The sequence below is a fragment of the Hyperolius riggenbachi genome, chromosome 3 (genome assembly GCF_040937935.1).
Source record: "Hyperolius riggenbachi isolate aHypRig1 chromosome 3, aHypRig1.pri, whole genome shotgun sequence".
Taxonomy (NCBI): domain Eukaryota; kingdom Metazoa; phylum Chordata; class Amphibia; order Anura; family Hyperoliidae; genus Hyperolius; species Hyperolius riggenbachi.
This window is the reverse complement of record NC_090648.1, coordinates 411,466,432-411,487,244: the sequence shown is the minus strand read 5'-3', so window position 1 is coordinate 411,487,244 and position 20,813 is coordinate 411,466,432. Positions and strand designations below refer to the sequence as shown.

At 43.6% G+C, this 20,813-nt stretch overlaps 1 protein-coding gene across 4 annotated transcripts in view; it reads right to left on the bottom strand.

Moving 5' to 3' along the window:
• Positions 1-20,813, bottom strand: part of P4HA2 (prolyl 4-hydroxylase subunit alpha 2) — a 634,411-nt gene that overhangs the window by 299,758 nt on the left and 313,840 nt on the right. For 2 of the 4 annotated variants that reach the window (XM_068277452.1, XM_068277453.1), the window contains one exon: positions 4,904-4,994. The exons of the other annotated variants lie outside the window; for them this stretch is intronic. The gene's annotated coding sequence lies outside the window, so the exon portion shown is untranslated. The remainder of the gene's footprint in view (positions 1-4,903; positions 4,995-20,813) is intronic. 4 annotated transcript variants of the gene reach the window in all.

Below are 20,813 nucleotides of genomic sequence, written 5' to 3'. Positions count from 1 at the left end.
CGAAAGCTCATGCCTAGCAGAGACAAGCAACAAAATTGATTAGAGGGATGGAAGGTCTCACTTACCAAGAAAGGTTAGATAAACTGGGCTTATTTAGTCTTTAGAAAATACATCTTTGAGGAGATCTAATTAACATGCATAAATACATCAGAGGGCAATATAAGCCTTTTGTCCCTAGGCTTTTACAAAGGACTGGGGACATGATCTGCGCATGGAGGAAAAAGGTTTTAGTCATTTATTTAGAATAAGAGTAATTCAAACAGGGGCAACTCTAGCCATTTTGTCACTCCAAGCGAGAAAACCTGTGGCACCCCCATACCTCCTCAGAAGCCCCCCCATGAAAATAATCGTAATGGAGCAGCTTTTCACCCAAAAATTATTGTAATGTGGCAGCGTTTCACCAGAAAATAATCATAATGCAGCAGCGTTTTATCAGAAAATATTCATAATGCGCCAGCGTTTCACCAGAAAATGCACGTATTGCGGAAGCGTTTCACCAGAAAATAATCGTAATGCGGCAATGTTTCACCAGAAAATGCACGTATTGCGGCAGCGTTTCACCAGAAAATGCACGTATTGCGGAAGCGTTTCACCAGAAAACAATCATAATGCTGCAATGTTACTTCAGAAAATAATCGCAATACAGCAGCGTTTCACCAAAAATTACAATGATTGTGGCAGCGTAAATGCGGCATCGTTTCACCAGAAAATAGGCAATGCGGGCAGCGTTTCACCAGAAAATACACGTAATGTGGGCAGTGTTTCACCATAAAATACACATAGGCAGGGCTCCACTTTCATGAGCCACAAAGGGGGATGGAAGGAGGCACAAAGGGGGACATAATGAGGCACAGGGGGACTGAAGAAGGTACACAGGGGGACATAGGGAGGCACAGGGGGACTGAGGAAGACACACAGGGGGACATAGGGAGGCACAGGGGGGCAGAAGGAGGCACAAGGGTCAGAAGAAGTCACAAAGGAGGACAGAAGGAGGCACAAAGGGACAGAATGCGAGACTAAAAGGAGGACAGAAAGAGGCACAGGAGGACAGAAGGAGGTACACAGAGGGGCAGAAGAAGGCATGAGGGCAGGAAGGAGGCACAAAGAAGACAGAAGGAGGCACAGAGGGACTAAAGGAGGCACACGGGGAACAGAAGGAGGCACAAAGTGGGGCAGAAGGAGGTAGAATGGGGACAGATTGAGGCACAAAGGGGAACAAAAGGAGGCACAGGAGGTAAGAAGGAAGCACAGGGAGACTGAAGGAGGCAAAAGGAGGCACAATGGGGGACAGAAAAAAGCACAAAGGGTGGCAGAAGGAGGCACAAAGGGGAACAGAAGGATGCACAAAGGGTGGGCAGAAGAAGGCAGAGGGGGATGTATGGAGGCACAGGGAGACTGAAGGAGGCAGAGGGGACAGACAGAGCCACAGGGAAACAAAGGGGCACAGAAGGAGGCACAGGGGGACAGAGAAAGGCTCAGGGGATAGAGGTGGCACATGGGAACTGAAGAGGCACATGGAGACAGAATGAGGTACAAAGGGAGACAGAAGGAGGCACAGGAGGACAGAAGGAGGCAGAGTGGGACTGAGGGAGGAATAGGGGTGTAAAGGTAGCACAAGGGTACAAAGAAAGGCACAAGGGGACATAAGGAGGCACAAGGGGACATAAGGAGGCACAAAAGGGCACAGAAGGAGGCGCAAAGGGGCACAGGGGGAATGAAAGAGGCACATGGAGACAGAGTGAGGCACAAAGGGAGACAGAAAGAGGCATAAAGGGAGACAGAAGGACAAACACTGGGGTCAGACATGGCATAAGGACTGAAGGAGGCACAAGGAGACAGTATGAGGCACAAAATGGACAGAAAAAGGGGACAAAAAGGATGCACAAGGAACAGAGGGACACAGTGGTAGCTGCCTGCAACTTACGCTAAGCAGATGCAGCAGAAGCAAGCAATAGAACACCCACGGGCGGGGCTTAGTCAGGGGATGGAGCTTCGTTCGGGGGCGGGGATTAATACAGCAACATGGCTCCTCCAGGATCAATGGAACTCCAGGCAATAACGTGTACTGCCTATGCCTTAAAGCGCCCCTGGATTCCAATGTGGAATGTATTGCCACAGGAAGTAGTTATGTAAAATTCTATATCTGTGTTTAAAGGGAACCCGAGGTGAAAATAATATGGAGGCTGCCATATTTATTTCCTTTTAAGCAATACCAGTTGCCTGGCTGCCCTGCTGGTCCTCTGGGTCTAATACTTTCAACCATAGACCCTGAAAAAGCATGCGGCAGGTCGGGGGTTTCTCAGAATATTGTCAGAACTGACAAGATTAGCTGCATGCTTGTTTCTGGTGTAATTCAGTTCACTACTGCAGCCTAATAGATCAGCAGGACTGCAAGGCAACTAGTTTTGTTTAGGGCCGGTTCACACGGACGGCAGGCGGCGTTGGGGTGGCCAGGAAGTCGCGTCGTCCTGCGACGTCCCGTTCGGTGGCGGCGGTACAGAGATCGTCGCGATCGGCGTTTCTCGTCCCCGCAGGGGGACATATAGCCGCGCCGGCTAGCCGTCCCTGGACGTTGCATGCGGCTTCTAGGGACGGCCGAAACGATGCGTTAAATCGGGATCAGAACGCCGCATTTATGCAATCGTCGGTAACCGCGCAATGCTAAACGCTCCTATTCACTTGAATGGGAGAGTTTAGCCGATGGGTCCCGAACGCTTGACGGTAGACGCCGCCAAGCGTCCGTGTGAACCGGCCCTTAAAAATAAATAAATATAGCAGCCTCCATATCACTCTCACCTCGGGTTCACTTTAAGGGCCGGTTCACACGGACGCTTGGCGGCGTCTACCGTCAAGCGTTCGGGACCCATCGGCTAAACTCTCCCATTCAAGTGAATAGGAGCATTTAGCATTGCGTGGTTACCGTCGATTACCGTCGATTGCATAAACGCGGCGTTCTGATCCCGATTTAACGCATCGTTTCGGCCGTCCCTAGAAGCCGCATGCAACGTCCAGGGACGGCTAGCCGGCGCGGCTATATGTCCCCCTGCGGGGACGAGAAACGCCGATCGCGGCGATCTCTGTACCGCCGCCACCGAACGGGACGTCGCAGGACGACGCGACTTCCTGGCCACCCCAACGCCGCCTGCCGTCCGTGTGAACCGGCCCTAAGGGGGCCTTAGATTCTATCCTCGCATTGAAAGACATCCATGGCTATAATTACTAGGTAATTCCCGGTGGTGTTAATCCAGGGATTTTATCTGATTGCCATCTGGAGTCGAGAAGGAATTTATTTCCCTTTTGGAGCTAATTGGACCATGCCTTGTAAGGGTATTTTGCCTTCCTCTGGATCAACAGGGATATGTGAAGGCTCAGGCTGGTGTTGTACTTTATTTTCTGGTTGAAATTGATGGACGTACTGTATGTCTTTTTTCAACCCAAATAACTATGTAACTATTTAATAAGCATTTTTTTTTTTTTCAAACTCAGCATAACCATCCAGGTTGTCACCCGACTTTTTCACCAGCCTCATTCCCATTCTTATTCTTTTTTTTGCCCTCGAGGCCTTGTGTCAGGGGTGTTAGCATCATAGTTTGAAAAAATAGTTTTCGTATGCTAATAAAAAAAGTTATGTACTTCATATTTTCTTAAAGCTCATCTTTAGGGAAGTGTTTTTACTGAAAAATCTGTATAGAGGATGTTTGAAAAAAGAAAAAGAAAAAAGACAAAAATGAAAAAATATAACTTCTGAAGGCAAAGGAAAAAGAAGAAAGAAGAACGACTTGAGGCGGTCCGAATTTGATTTAACTGCTTATACCTGAATAGGTCACAATCATACTTTTATACATATAGCCCTTTTTTCATTCCAATAATAAGCAATTTTATTCATGATGTTATTTTCACTACAGTTCCTCTTTAAATAAAACCATGGCATTGGAACTTGTAGATTTCTACCTGCCTATTTACCTCTGTTGTAAAGAAATACGCTTACAGCACTGCAGCTGTGGTTCCGCCTTGTCAGTGTTGGCCCTCCCATAGTGTTGGGATTTCGAGCCTGAATTAATATTATTAAGTATTTATATAGTGCTGACATCTTCCCCAGGGCTTTACAGAGCACATACTCTTGCCACTAACTGTCCCTCAGAGGGGCTTAAAATCAAATACCTACCATAGTCTTATGTCTATCGTAGTCTAGGGCCAATTTAGGGGTAAGCTAATTCATTTATCTGTATGTTTGTGGGATATGGGAGGAAACCAGAGTGACATACAGAAATTCACGCAGACAAGTGGAGAACATACGAACTCCATGCAGATTGTGCCATGACTGGGATTCAAACCCGGGGACCCATCGCTTAAAAGCGAGTGTAATACCCACTGAATTCCACTATTCTTGGGTTCCATTCACTGTCATTAGCTAACAGTCAATATGATGCAGGACTGCTGCCGATGATAACACTATTGATTTCATTATAACAGAGGCACAGTGGTGTAGCAATAGGGGGTGCAGAGGTTGTGACCGCATTGAGGCCCTTGGGTAAGAGGGGCCCCAAGGGGCCTATCCTCAACAACAGTATTAGCTCTTTATTTGGTCATGTGCTGATAATATTCACTTCTATAGATGTTTTGAATAGTAGGAATCATTAACACACTGTTTGACATCCCCTTCTTGCACCTCTGACACTGGTTGTCCTTGATTGGTTTTGGTGTGCCGCATCAATTGTTATGTATAGAGTGCTTTGGGGGGCCCAATGTAGAACTTACACTGGGGCCCACAGCCTCTTAGCTACGCCACAGCAGGGGCATATAAGTAGCTTGCCAGGCCTTAGTTGTTGTTTTTTTTTTAAAAAAGGTTTCCTTCATTCTGAGTGCTCAAACAGCTGCCTAATGTAATTAAAATCTTACTAACCTGCAGAATAAGATGGGATACATACAGCTGGGATATTTCAATAGTAGAAAGAAATATGAAATCCTGTAATCATTTTACTTCAAGGTCCCAACTGCAAAAAAGAATGAAACTTATTCTAGTTGTTAATTACAGAATGGAGGATTTTTATGAAACACGTATTACTTCATCAAAATCACATTCTTTACATGTTAAAGGCCATTCCCTTAACACGTTTTGCAGATCATGTAACCATGCAAAATTGTTTTCAACAGCTGAATCCTTAAATTGCCAAGCAGGAAAGCCTGTGGAAACGCAAAGCAAATGTCATCAAGCAAGGAAAGCAGTTTATGGGTTTTTTGAGGTTTTAATTGGATTAGGCCAATACATGTCTTGAGTAGTCTTAGATCTCCGCTTTGTTGCCCAGTAAGAGTATGACTGTTGGATTGTTATCAAGTTAGCAATTTGGCATTGAACATTAAAGCTATCCAATTTTTGTGGCTTTGAAATAAATTTACACAACATCTGTTAACAGCCGTAAGAGTATGAACTGATGGTAAAATGTGATGCCTTTCCTGTTTGTGCATGCTGCTGAAAAAAACGCCATACTTACCACCTACAACAAATAAAAATAACTTCATTAATATGTATAAATAACGTTACAACAGGATGGGCAAACACTGGGTTTTCAAGGGGAAGATCTCACCCATGCACAATATATTCATATGGTAGGACATTAGAGTATGACTATGGTAGGGATTCAATTGTGACCTCCTCTCACTGAAGTCAGTGACAGTGACATAAGTACATAATTATATGGTACAACATTAAACTATGGCAGGATTAGATTGTGAGCTCCTCTGTGGACAGTGAGTGACATGACTATGTACTCTGTAATGTGCTGCAGGAGAAGATTTCAGTGCTATATAAATACATAATACAGTAGTAGATAGAATGAGACAATTTTTAATTTTTTTAGGGGGAGGAGGGTGGGGAAGAGATGCTAAGACAGGAGATGTGGGAGAAAGATATAAAAGAGAGTGGGGGAAAGGTAGAGAGAGGAAAGTGGAAGACAGTAAAAGGAAAGAGACATGAGTGAGTGTCAGTGTGTCTGTGGGGTAAAGAGAGTGAGGCGAGGGAAAGAGTGAGAGACAGAAATTGAGAGACAGAGAGACACACACTCAGAACAAAGTAAAAGGGAGGAGGAGGTACGGGACAAAGGGAATGGGAGGCAACACAGAAACGGGGGAGAGATACCCGATCCACAATATTCTATTTTGCAAGGACATACTGACATAACACACAGATATATTGCACTGTAGAGGGGAGGGGGAGGCACACACACTTCAGTAAAAAATAGAGGTGATTGGATTTAAGAGGGCTATCACATGAGCAGCCTGAGACCAGGAGGTATTCATCTGGCATATCCATCCAGACCTCCCTCAGTGCTTCTTCTACTATCAATACAGAAGTCAGCTGATTGTAAGCATTGTTATCTGCATCCACTCGCCTCTGCAGCATATTCAGATTGGTGTTACAGGAGCCAGTGAATACTGATAATAATGAGGACAGCTGGCATCTGTAATGAAGGGGGAAGTGAAGCCTTCTGCAAGGGTCCAACCTCCTACATTACTAGCACACAGCAGGTGCACAGGGTTGTGCTCATACCTTGCTTCTATACTCTGTTATGTTCCCTAGAGCTGCTCCATGCTCTGTACACATGCTGCTGCTACATCCAAAGTCTATTGCAGCTGGAAAAGAAAAGAGGGCAGGGCAGCACATGGTGCAGGCATCAGTTTGATGCTGTGAGTTGCATTGGCCCTGGTGGGGGGGGGGGGATTCTGGGCACCAGTAATCACCCCCTAAACTTTCCTTTGAACTGAATGCTAGAAAATGGCAACAGTCCTTTGTTGGGGAGAAGGGGTGTTTAAATATAAATGTACAAACCAGTTGTTGTTATAAAGTACACCCATGACACCTCAAACACCACTTAGAACCAAACATTCCAAAGCCTTACAGCCCTGAGCAAGTCCATCACCTAAATAGCTGACCCGACACAGGTCGGTGAGGTCCATCAGTAGTAGTGTCATGGTTTGGTGCTACATGAGTGCTGCCAGCACTGGGGAGCTATAGTTCATTGAGGAAACCATGAATGCCAACATGTACTTGGACATACTGAAGTAGAGCATCATCCATACCCTTTAGAAACTGGGCTGCAGAGCAGTATTCTAACATGATAATAATCCCAAACACACCTCTAAGACAACCACTGCCTTGCTAAAGAAAGATGCTGGACTGGACAAGCATATCTCCAGACCTAAAACTTATTGAGCATCGGTGGGGAAGGTGGAGGAGCACAAAGTCCACCAGCCTTATCATGGAGAAGTGGAAGAGGATTACACATTAGCCAGTGCTGGAAAATAATAATGGGCACACAAAATAGTGACACTTTGGGCACAGTTTTGAAATTCTTTGTGTAGGGGTGTATTCACTTTGTTGCCAGCAGTTTTATTTCCCCTTCTGGATTGTCACCTTGTAGTGGTGAAGGGGCTTGTGTATCTCAATGCAGAAGTAATCTATATGGTGTAGGGCCATCCAAAACAAGCAGGTCATTGCAGAGAGATCAGACTAAATATGATCCGCTGGAGAAGGTACTGGCAGCTCACTCCAGTTAACATTTGTCAAGAAAACTAGATGAGCAGAAACAGTTAGTTATGTTGATATGGCATCCAAAGATGAGTCCCCCAGATCTGAAGATGCCCAACATGTTACTGGGGGAGAGCAGAAGGCTAGTACGAGTAGGGCAAGAGCTAATGATGCTGATGGATTAAAGACAAGAGGACAACCAAATGTTGAGGTGCTCAGATGTATCAAAAGTACAGTCAATTGCTGCAAAAGACAATACAGTATCAAACTTGGAATCAAGGAAAGTTGGACGTGATCAAACATGAGATGGCAAGGCTAAACGTTTACATCCTTGGAATTATCAATATAGAAGCAAAAGATACAGAACAGCTATACAAGAAGGACATAGATTGTACCTATACTTCGAATACACACACTGAACTGACTGGTCCAGAATTGGCATAGTGCACCAGATTCCATATTGTATTTTTAGTTATTTATATGCTGAATATGTAGTGAGGAAAGCTGGTTTGAGTCACATGTTGGAATTAAAATATCTGTCAAGAATATTAACAATTTGAGAAATGCCGATGACACCACTCAGATAGCTGAAACTGAGGAAGAGCCCAATCATGAATGTCAAACAAGAAAATGCCAAAGCTGGTCTACTGCTTAACATCAAGAAAACTAAAATCATGTAATCTGCTCTAATGAACAACCTACACATAGATGGAGAAAAAAGTAAAAGTTGTAACAGATTTAATCTTCCTAGAATCGAATAGGGTAATGAGAGCATATATGGGGGCTTTGCTTCAATGTAATTTCGCAAAATTAGTTTGCCTAAAGTTTTCAGAACCAAGAAAATTAAGGACATTTTTGTGAACACATCAGCCATGTTTTCACCCATTCCCAGTAAGAAAACTCAAACCCCTCAATAAACATATACATCTTTTGGCATTCATTGGTGATGCTGACATAAACCATATTTTAAAATGTCAGCAAACTATCTGCAAAATAACAAACTTCCTTTTCAACTTGGGTACTTAGACAACCAATACAGAGAAAAATCAGTTAGCTCCAGCTAAGCATAAACCCAGCTTCTGCAACATTCAGTATTGGTGTGAGTCATGCCTAAGAACACCACTTTACATTACTAACTGTCCCTCAGTGGAGATCACAATATAATGACATTGCTCCCACAACAGAGATATGCTGTCCACATGCACCACACATGTTTCACCAGAAAGAATTTTCTGAGTTAAATTATTGGACTGGTGTAAATATCAAAGGATAGACATTCACTATTTATGCTTTGAGTGGAAATAAAATAAGGTGATATATATTTAATATACGGAAACTGGAGATGAAAAAACCTTGAAATTACATCTATGCAAAAAGAAACACATGCATTGCTTTAACTACTGTAAAAGCTAAAAATGAAAGAGGCTCAAGGACATTTATAGATTGTGCTCACAGCCACTGGAAACTATTCCTTTTATGTTAAACAAGGGTTGTATGGTACATGGCTCTGTGTTTTGTCTGGGTATAACTCAAACTGAAATGCAACCCATTCAGACTGAAACAGCAAGAGTACATTTAACATTCTAAATTCTTCTATGATGATAAATATTCACAGTTTACAGGTATGTATCCACAAGCAACACCATGGGCCATATACAATTCATTTTCTCTCCAGAGTGTTCTCTTAGGAGAAAATGTTTAATCTTCGATATATACCATATTTTTCGGACTATAAGATACTCCAGACTATAAGACGCACCTAGGTTTAACTGCTTGCCGACGGGCGTGACCGCGGCGGCAGCCCCAGGACCGCCTAACGGCGATCAGCATAAGTTCCTTGGGGCTCACAGTGCAGGAGATCGTGCGCAGGCTGTGCGCGCATCTCCTGTTGGTAGGGAGAGTTACGCTCCGCCTTCAGTCTCCAAGTGGCAATCGCGATTGCCACTCTGGAGACTGTTAGACGGCGAAACCACCTTCTAATTACCTTGTACAGCACAGTGTTCTGCAGCAGCACTGTACTGGGGACAGCCGTGTGACACGGCTGTCCCCCTGGGACACTAGAGAGCGATCAGTTCTCATATGACAGCTGATCGCCAGGATTGGCTGGCTGGGGGGAGGGAGGGGTTTGAGAAAAGAAAAAAATAAAGACTAAAAAAGACTTAAAAAAATAAACACTAGGGGTGCGATCAGACCCCACCAACAAAGAGCTCTGTTGGTGGGGAGAAAAAGGGGGGGGGGGGGGTATCACTTGTGTGCTGTGCTGTGTGCGGCCCTGCAGCTTGGCCTTAAAACTGCAGCGTTAGGGGGGTTTAAGCCCGTAGTCCTTAAGAGGTTATAGGAATACTTAACCTCCTTGCCGGTCTAAAAAATCCGGCAAGGAGGCAGCGGCGCACATTTTTTTAATTTTTTTTTTTTTTTAAATCATGTAGCGAGCCAAGGGCTCGCTACATGATAGCCGCTAAGCGGCGTCATCCCCCCACCCACTCCGATCGCCTTCGGCGATCAGAGTATGCAGGGAATCCCGTTGAGAACGGGATTTCCTGCAGGGCTTCCCCGGTCGCCATGGCGACGGGGCGGGATGACGTCACCGACGTCATGGACGTCGGGACGTCATAGGGAATCCCGATCCGCCCCTCAACGCTGCCTGGCACTGATTGGCCAGGCAGCGCAGGGCTCTGGGGCGGGGGGGAGCGACTCGGCGCGGCGGATTGCGGCGGATCGGCGGCGAGCGGCGGCGATCGGAAGTTACAAGCAGCTAGCAAAGTGCTAGCTGCTTGTAACAAAAAAAAAATTATGCAAATCGGCCCAGCGGGGCCTGAGATATCCTCCTGCGCAGGTTACCCCGAGCTGAGCTCGGGATAACCGGCAAGGAGGTTAAGTCATAAAAAAAAAAAAAATGACATTTACTCACCCGGGGCATGACTCAGCCCCCTGAAGCTGGATGGTGCCCTCGCAGCCCCGCTCCGATCGTCCTGTCCCCGCCGTCGGCTACTTCCTCCCCACCCAAGATGTCTCCTCCAGCTACACTGTACTACACTATACTACACCCCCCATACACCCCAGCTACACTTATCAATCACAACAGTTAGATTTGAGGTTATCTCACCAGCATGGGTGGCAGTAGCTGTGTCTGGGTGGCCGGTCTGGGTGGCAAATGATTTTATTGAGGTGCACAGTGGGGAGGCAGCAGCACAATCCATAGTGTTTTCACGCGGCAATCTCATGACCTGCGGCGCACGTCATCATGAGAGGGCGCCAGTAAACATGGCAGTATGGAAGCCTCTGAGGACTCTGCCGCTATAGCGGCTGAAGATGCACTTCTCAGCTGGGATCACACTGATGCCGGACATAAAGAAAGAGGGGAATCAAAGGGCCAGCATCGCGGATAATTACAGCGGCTGCTCCTATGCCACTTTGAAGCACTTTGGATCGTGCTGCTGCGGGGCTGATGCTGGGCATAATTATAGAGGACGATCAAAGGAAAAGCACTGCGGGTGATTACAACGGCTGTTTCAATGCCGCGTGAAAACACTATTGATCGCACTGCTGCATCCCCACTGCTCCATGATAGGTAGGTTTGCTACATTCAGACTATAAGACGCAGTAACTTTTTCTCCCCACTATTGGGGGAGAAAAAGTGTGTCTTATAGTCCGAAAAATACGGTAATAACTTTTTAGCACTTTGTAATGAAAAAGTACCAAAAAGTAGGTGAAAAGGTGCTCTCAAAATTATTTTGAGTGTTTGTTTGCATACTGGTGGTTTAAAAAGCATTTTATTGACAAGTTTGAAAATTTCACCAAGGAGAAAAATCCCATGGCCCTTATCCAATTAACTTTTTCTCCTAAGGTTTCTCCTAGGTGATATTTTCTTACTATATCATGTATTTTAAGCCAACAACAAGCAAGCAAATACAGAATGCTGAAATTATCTTTAAAGAGAATATAAACAATAACAGTATCACCTAGAAAAAAATGTAGGAGAAAAAGGGAATTCAATAAGAGCTCATGGGCCATTTGCAATTCACTTTTTCTCCTTGTGACACACAAGAACAGACGTCCCCAAAAAAACACCAGAACGGTTACCAGTCCCGACTCACAACTAAGAAGCATTTTCAATTTATCCGATCATCTACTATCTGACCAAGAAACAAAACTATTAGAGAAAGGCTTATCATTCTGCCCCACAAATACATCCAATCTGAACGAATTATACACTGACCTGAATACTTATGTACGAAAGCTTACATTAAGGCGACATTTCACTATGAAGAAACTCAAGGAGCAACACACCAATCATGACAATAGTCTGATCATCACAGACAATCCCACCATACCACCTGTAACAGTCAACTTAGTGGAAGTCGCCACTGAAAAATACATTACCACCCAATTAAAAGGACGCTCTAGGTTTAACCCCATAGCATCAAAGGGCCATCTACTACAGACTTTTCATGATCTAGTCCTAGAAGACCTCCTAAAGATTAACTTACAGAACCGCCCCCCCACCAATCTCACATATGCAGAACATCTGGCTCTCAACAGACTCAAATCAACACACAATATCGTTATTAGACCTGCCGATAAGGGGGGTGGTATAGTCCTCCTCAATCGTGCTGATTACTTAGAAGAGGCCTCACGCCTACTAGACAACCCTATACATTATGCTACCCTCGACCATGATCCAACAGAAGAATATAATAAAATACTCAAATCCTTTATAAATGATAATTTTTTCAAGGGCATTATCACAAAAAATGAAAGGACCTTGCTCATTAATCAGCACCCCTGAACCCCATTTTTTTATTACCTTCCCAAAATACATAAAACACTCATCAAACCACCTGGTCGACCGATCATATCGGGCATTGATTCTGTCACTAGCAATCTATCTGTTTTTGTTGACCAACACCTCCAACCCCATGTTCAATCACTTCCATCTTATCTTAAGGACTCACAGCACCTTATACAGTTACTAAAAGATATCACCTGGCAAGAACACTACTATTGGCTTACTTGTGACGTAACTTCCCTATATACCAATATACCTCATAATTTCGGTCTGACAGCTATTGACTTTTTTCTTAACAATAATCCCCACATGCCCCAGGCTCAAAGGAATTTCATTACACAATGTGCCGAATTCATCCTTACACATAATTCATTCAGTTTCCAAGAGAAGTATTATCATCAACACACCGGGACGGCCATGGGCAGTTCATTTGCACCGTCCTTCGCTAACCTGTCCATGGGCCTGCTGGAACATCTCAAACTCCACCCCCAACATCCTTTTGAAAACAATATTATCTTCTACAAGAGATATATTGATGATTTAATCTTTATTTGGCAAGGAGATTTCAACAGTATCACACATTTTGTTCACTTTCTAAACCATAATACAGCAGGTCTTCAGTTTACAGCTCAACACCATCATAACACTATTGATTTTCTAGATTTGTCTCTGTTCACGGACGGTAATAGAATCAAAACAAAAACTTTCTTCAAGAAAGTAGATGCAAATAACTATATCCATTTCAATAGTCACCACCACAGACCCTGGACCACCAACACCCCCTACTGTCAATATAAACGTATCTTCCGCAACTGTACCGACCACAAGGACTTCCATTCACAATCCACAATTCTAACAAACAAATTCACTGAACGCAAGTACCCCAATAAACTACTTAGGGACGCTAAATTCCGAGCAACTCAGATAGAACCCATCCCATCCACAACAACCATTCCCCGTGATTCCCCCTTCCCACGGTTCATTACCCGATTTAGCGCTCAACACAAGACTATTAGATCTATCTTGCAAAACAGGTGGGATATCCTACTTCAGGACCCCTATTTGAAAACTGCAATACCCGACAAACCATCCTTAACCTATAGAAGAGCCCCAAACCTGCGGAACATGCTAGCCCCCAGTCGATTAAGAAGTTTAAATTCCAAAAGTAATGTCAGGCCCGGATCTTCTCCCTGTCATAAACCCCGGTGCACGGCGTGCCAGTTTGTAAATGAAACCAATAGTTTTCACTCGGCTACCACATCCAGTATCTATCCTATTAAACAATTCATTAACTGTGAGTCCCGTTTCATCATTTACCTCATCTCCTGCCCATGCGGCCTTCAATATGTGGGCCGTACTACTCAGGAGGCCCGCAGTAGGGTCGGCCAACATAAGAGAAACATTATCAATTTCCTGGCACTGCATAGTGTTTCCAGACACTTTGGCACACACCATGAAAAAAACCCTCAACTTTTCCGTATTACGTTCATCGAAGCCATTTCACCACACATCCCAAATACGTTTGAAGTCTTGCGCCAGAAGGAGATTTATTGGATTACTATTCTTAAAAGTCTGGTCCCCAATGGTCTTAACCACCCTGGCGTTCTATTAAGATCGCCAGGGCGGCTGCATGAGGGTTTTTTTTAAATAAAAAAAAAACTATTTCATGCAGCCAACTGAAAGTTGGCTGCATGAAAGCCCACTAGATGGCGCTCCGGAGGCGTTCTTCTGATCGCCTCCGGCGGCCAAAAGTAACACGGAAGGCCGCAATGAGCAGCCTTCCGTGTTTGGCTTCTCCTGTCGCCATGGCGACGAGCGGAGTGACGTCATGGACGTCAGCCGACGTCCTGACGTCAGCCGCCTCCGATCCAGCCCTTAGCGCTGGCCGGAACTATTTGTTCCGGCTGCGCAGGGCTCAGGCGGCTGGGGGGACCCTCTTTCGCCGCTGCTCGCGGCGGATCGCCGCAGAGCGGCGGCGATCGGGCAGCACACGCGGCTGGCAAAGTGCCGGCTGCGTGTGCTGCTCTTTATTTGACCAAAATCGGCCCAGCAGGGCCTGAGCAGCACCCTCTGGCGGTAATGGACGAGCTGAGCTCGTCCATACCGCTAAGGTGGTTAATGAAGTTTTGGAAAAGGCCTTTTAAATACCTAAAATGAATACAGAGTTATGCTCTAAAACATCCGTGCGCCATATTTGGCCCACAATTGATAACGAGTAAATGTTTTTTATCCTTGTCCTCTCTTTTATTTTATTTGATCTGAACTATGTTTACATCATGATATATGGACCTCCATTCGTGGGGTCTTCATCCATATATATATATATATTATATATACATATTCCGTGTTGTGGGTGTATTTATACTTTCATTTTATATTTTATGTACACTGCTCTGTTCATACACACCTTTTTATTGCTTCTATTGTGTTTACATGTATATATTATGTATGTTCAGTGTTTGGTACTCCCAATTTTAAGGAAATGCTAACGTATGCATTCAATATTAATATTATTCAGGTTTTTTAAACTAATTTCTCCCTAGATATATTTCCCCCCGTTCTTAATCTTTTGCATGCTGATATCATCCCAAAAACCCCTCCCTTTGTCGCTTCTGTACTCCCTTATACCTGCCTATAGTTCACCACAATTCTACACTAATCAGTTTGGCCAGTCCAGATCAGGGTTATTATTGGCATCCAGATACACGCATCTATATGCTTCATGCGACTTAAATAGTCAGTCAGACGCTCTTATGCCAATCTTGTTCTACATGCCCTATAGCCGCATGGGCGTTCTAATGTACGCTTATGACCGCTGGATTAACGCGTACCAGCACTACGTATGTTCATCTACTTTGGCCTGACGCACGCGTATAGGCGTCTGAATTGACGCACCTAACTGACCACTTGCCGCTTAATGACTATGTACCCATATCCATCATGGCGCCCACGGCCTCAGACGCATGCGTGACCTACGTCACTTCCGTTCAGCCTACCGGAAGTAACACAGCACCTCGCGGAGACGGCGTTCTCCGCGAATACATCCCCTATATGTAGCACTCAGTACGCCTCACTCCGCATTGAGGCGTTAAATGTTTACCAGACCCCGAAGTGGTAAGTCCCTTTTACACCATTCCGCATAGAATTACGTTATGAGCCGTTGATTTATGAGCAGGACATTGTGCACTTGACATATAAGTCAATGTACTTCAGCATATTTCCTTTTGATGTACTTTTATAACAAAGTGACAGCTTTTGATCAATGTTTATTAATGCAACTGCAATAGTAGTTCTAAATGAACTCTGGTCTTAATGAGGTTTTTTTGACATGATATATGGTTACAATGTACTTCGTATTGTTGTCTTTTTAGGACATTGATCATTTTGCTAGACTGTGTATATTTAACTACAAGCTTTCGGGGTCCCTTAGTGATATATGATATTGTTCTGTGTGTTTTTTTATAGCTTGTACTCCTGTCTAATTGTCTGAGGAAGCGGGATAATCCCGTGAAACGCGTAGCACCTGGGAGTACCAATAAATTGTTTTGATCTTACTAAACATTGAGGTGTAATCTGGTTTTTATGGGTGGTGAGTCGTGAATATATCTCCCCCCATTTTTATTCATTATGCTTTTACTCTTTTGGCGCCTCTGGTTTATATCCTCCTAATAAACAATAACAGTATCTCCTAGAAAAAAATGTAGGAGAAAAAGGGAATTCAATAAGAGCTCATGGGCCATATGCAATTCACTTTTTCTCCTAGGTGATATTTTCACAACTTGTAAGTAAAATGCCTTTCACATCACCAGCAAGCAAAAAAATACTCAAAATTATTTGGACAGTACTTTTCACCTACTTTGTAGTATTTTTTTCATTGCAAAGTGCTAAAAAGTTAATTTAAATTGAAGATGAAAAATTATCTCCTCGGAGAAAACTCAGGAAAAAAAGTGAATTGCATATGGGCCCATGTGTGACAAACATGATGCTTCCCATTTAGGAAAACTATATAACGTCAGGAGTCCCATACCAATTTTTACGGGAAAGTTCTGACTTCCAGTAACTATATTTTTTGATAATTATACGTGTGTACAGAGTTAACAGCTCCCAAATATGGAGATTTTGTGCCAAATTAGATGACAATCTCATGATTTTGCCAAAGGAAAAATACGGTAGTTTTAATGGGACAGGTTTTTGTGTTAGAAGTTTTATTATCCTTACAGACTGGCTTCTTTAGTTCTTTTAAAATGAGAAAGTTATGTAGATACTTATACTGTATGCACAGGGTTATTGGATGTTGCACTGTAACAGGGGGTACACACATTCAATTTTGATTGGTCAAGGATTGATCAAATTTACCACCTCCATGAGAGCTTACCTACACAATTTGTTCATTGTAGTCAAATCTGTTGGACCTCACACTACATGGTGGTGGTAAAATTTATAGGTAAGTCTAAGGCCAATCAAAGTTATATAGTTACATAGTTATTCAGGTTGTAAAAAGTCATATGTCCATCGAGTTCAACCAGAAAATAAGTTGGAAATGTGTACCAGGCTTTAGAGTGCTGAGATGTCTTCTAGTAAGTAGATACTTAATATGCATTCCATATACCCAGAGGGTATGCATGTAGAGCGTGCTTTAACTTGTTTTAGAGGTTCATTATAATAAGTTTTAAGGTTAAAAAATGAACACATCTTAAATAAAAAACCTGAAAAAGTACCTTACTGGTACAAAATATAGAGTTGGTACAATATATAGAATTAGGAAAAAGAACGGAGGCGCCAGAAGAATAAAAACAGGCTTTAAAGTTGTTAAAAATTCTTGGTAGGCAGTGGTAGACTTACCTTCTATAAGCAGACACTAGAAACTGTCAATTAATGAAATAAATAATTTATTGGCATACTCCACAATAGGTTGCAATGCGTTTCGCAGGCAACCTCCTGCTTCCTCATGCAATTTAGTAGGGGAACATACAACAGTATTTAGTCCAAGATACGCCAGGCGCCCCCACAGACAAAGGATGTGGAGAGGAGATCCAATCACTAGTAAGAGATTGTGAAAGACCTTCCAGAGATAGGAAGATATCCAGGTGAGAGCAAGGCCCTTTATGCCTACACATGAAAGTATCTGTAGGAGTAAGGTGAGGTGGAGAGTATCAAACGCTGATGACAGATCGAGAAGGAGGAGTATGGAATAATGGCCTTTGGATTTAGCAGTAAGAAGATCATTGGCCACTTTAGTAAGAGCTGTTTCTGTGGAGTGGTAAGAGGTTAGATCTAAAGCCAAACTGGAACTGATCAAGCAGGGAGTTAAAGCCATGTGTTGCACCTGCACACAACTACTACGGAGGACCAATATGCGCAAGATGGCAGGCGTGGACAAGCCGACCCACCATCTCAGCTGCTAGGGGCTGGAAGAAACTCCAGGTGAGTAAACAGAGTGCTGTCGCCTACTCCAAAGTCCTTAACGTTTGAGACACTTATACAGCAAGTTTATAAGTCAGGTGGTACCTGGTGTGGTAGAACACACCTTCTTCGTTTCTCTTGTGCAGTTCAGGAAAACAAAATCTAATGCTGCAAATTCCTAAGCTTGTTTTTTTTTCCAGCTCTAATACATTTATATTAAATATGTATTTACATTACATCTTGTCCGTTATCCTAAAATAATCTACCGTAAATAATATACTGGTATTTATGCTATTATAACTTCTCTTTTCTATATCAATACAGCAGAAGTATTAGTTACCTCAGCAACAGCAATTATCCCTCACACACTGCACTGTCTGAGAGACCTTCCTAGCTCATCCTATTTTAGAACAGTTTAAGAAGGAACCTGCACTATATAGTGATTTTTTAAAATGTTTGAGACAGTTCTGCACAGATTTCTAAAAACGTACCAAAATTTGTCTCAGACACTCTTCATAAATGTCCTACAGAGAGTATGGGGGCACGATCCTCTGCTTATTTGAGCCGTTACTGTGTATCCTTGACGAAGTTGTCCTCAGTGACCCTGAAATGTTGAAATCTGTTCTTGGATTGAATAAAAGTTTTTGAACTTCTTGGTTGCTTGCTTGATCACTTGTTTTCCTTTTTTATCTTATCTACCGTAATTTTAATTTAGATATATCTCTTAAGAGTCCATTCATTAAAATGTATTTCTATTACTGATCAAACAGTTTGGTACATTGTATTCCTTTATTGTTCCTAAAATTTAAGCTCACAGCTGTGTTTATATTGCTTTTAAAGAGAGCCCAAGGTTTTGAGCTGAGTGGATCAGGTAGCAGCAAAAACCACCGCTCCCGTGAGTCGCAATGGCCCACTTTTACTTTCATAACCTCTGGGTCACGATGCTGCACTGAGAGCCTGTGTGTCTCTCATAGCATGCAGGGAGGCGGGGGAAAGACAGGAGGCGTGGCCAGGGAGAGAGACCGGGAGAGAGAGCTGCCCAATGGCAGCTCAGGAAACCCTGCAGGAACGACCCTGTTGGGCGTTTTGAACAGGGAATTCCTCTCCCCTGTGTTTACCTCCCAGTTAGCGACAAATCTTTTTGCTAAAATCGGGGGGGGGGGGGGGGGGGGAGGGGGAATAGCGCGGCAGTGTGGGGGCCACAGAGCCATGTCATTAGGCAGAGAACATGCCTCTGCCCCCCAAAGATCCATCTCGGGTTCTCTTTAAAGGGATACTGCAGGGGGGTCAGGGGAAAATGAGTTGAACTTACCCGGGGCTTCTAACGGTCCCCCGCAGACATCCTGTGTTGGCGCAGCCACTCACCGATGCTCCGGCCCCGCCTCCGGTTCACTTCTGGAATTTCAGACTTTAAAGTTTGAAAACCACTGCGTCTGCGTTGCCGTGTCCTCTATCCCGCTGATGTCATCAAGAGCGCACAGCGCAGGCCCAGTATGGTCTGTGTCTGCGCAGTACTCTCCTGGTGACATCAGCGGGTGCGAGGACACGGGCGTGCAGGCGCAGTGGTTTTCTAACTTTAAAGTCAGAAATTCCAGAAGTGAACTAGAGGCGGGGCCGGAGCATCGGTGAGTGGCTGCGCCAACACAGGATGTCTGCGGGGGACCATTAGAAGCCCCGGGTAAGTTCAGCTCATTTTCCCCCGACCCCCCTACAGTATCTCTTTAAGCAAGATATAAGTTATGGAATCTTATGTAATGTTCAAAATACATTAAGGGCTCTATTCACAAAACTTCTCATAAATTACTTATCACCTATTGATAAAAATAACCTTTCAGGACTTTTACAAGCAAAATACTCAAAGTAAGTTGTTCCTGATTAACTTAATTTCGATATTACTTATCTTACCTTAGTTATATTATAATTTTGCTCTTTGGGAGCTTAAAAATGTAACATAGATAAGGTGAAAACAGAGGAGAATGAGTGAAAAAGCATTGTGAATCATGCCCTAAGTCTCTATTGCTACTTATTGTTATACTATATATATATATATATATATATGAGATAAAAACGATGTTCTAAATTGTTTATTTGAGCATCCATATTTGTAAGCAGTGTATTTTGCAAGGAAGCATATTTTTTCATAGAAGCCATCCTCCAGCCATTTTTGCAAAGACCACATACTGCATTTTAGGTTTTTCAGAAGGAGGTGAAGATTACAAGGCTATATGGAAAGTGTATGCCTTAGGAATCAGCAGATGTGAAGACAGGCCATTGCAGCAGAGGCTCTTTCTGTCCACAGCATTCTAGTTATTGTAAGTTCTACATATTCAGATGTCCTATGCCTCTAAGCACACAAAGGCAAGAACTACAGTTCTATACATTAGCAACTTGCAATTTGCAGGATGACCACAAATTCAACTGAAGAAAGCTCCAGTTCAGAGTGTAAGGTCAGCACAAATACACAGACCACCACCCACGAGGCTACTACATGGCTCTGATATAAACATTTCCAGATGGCCATAAAAGTCCCAGAATATTTAGATACTACATCCCTTAATGCAACCACTGCTGAGATCTATATCGGTGGTCTTCTGCTGTCATGTTGTGTCTTAAAAATAAAATTTCATTTTCTAATGCGCTGGTAGAACCTTTATTTTAAGCTCTACTTTATGCAGAGTTAGTAGGGCTGCCGTTGTATGACTTTGTATCAGCAGGCTTGAAAAGGGCAAGACAGATAGAATTGTGTTGGAAAGAATATGTGTACTTATATTATATGAAATTATGCTCTCAGGCAGGGAACACACTTGACTGTTTTCGTGCGCGTTTTCTGCACAGAAAAACTGAGAACTCATGTTAATCAATGTGCTAGTACACACTTACTGTGTTGTTCGCGCGCAGAAAAAAAACTGACATTCTGCATCCTGATTCTGCACATTTTGGCAGTTTTCTGTATCAATTACATCAGCTGCTGTGAAAAAACGCGCGCGTTTTCCTGCATGGAAACACACTTAGTGTGCAGAAAAAGTATGCAGAAAAACGCGCGCGGAAAACTGAAAGTCAAGTGTGTTCCCTGCCTCAGAGTTTCAGCACCCCCCC